The sequence below is a fragment of the Filicampus tigris genome, unplaced genomic scaffold (assembly GCF_054856515.1).
Source record: "Filicampus tigris isolate MCC_2025a unplaced genomic scaffold, RoL_Ftig_1.0 HiC_scaffold_37, whole genome shotgun sequence".
NCBI lineage: Eukaryota > Metazoa > Chordata > Actinopteri > Syngnathiformes > Syngnathidae > Filicampus > Filicampus tigris.
Window position 1 is genome coordinate 135001 of NW_028233418.1, and position 381 is coordinate 135381.

Below are 381 nucleotides of genomic sequence, written 5' to 3' on the forward strand. Positions count from 1 at the left end.
ACAGAGCGAGCCTGCCCGACCTGGGGGGTGTTCAATCGGACTCCGCGGGCCGGGCGAGGGCCCCCCCGCCTGGAGCTCCACGTGTTGGATTATTTTCTATGTCAACCTCCATGCGCTCAACAGAGCGAGCCTGCCCGACCTGGGGGGTGTTCAATCGGACTCCGCGGGCCGGGCGAGGGCCCCCCCGCCTGGAGCTCCACGTGTTGGATTATTTTCTATGTCAACCTCCATGCGCTCAACAGAGCGAGCCTGCCCGACCTGGGGGGTGTTCAATCGGACTCCGCGGGCCGGGCGAGGGCCCCCCCGCCTGGAGCTCCACGTGTTGGATTATTTTCTATGTCAACCTCCATGCGCTCAACAGAGCGAGCCTGCCCGACCTGG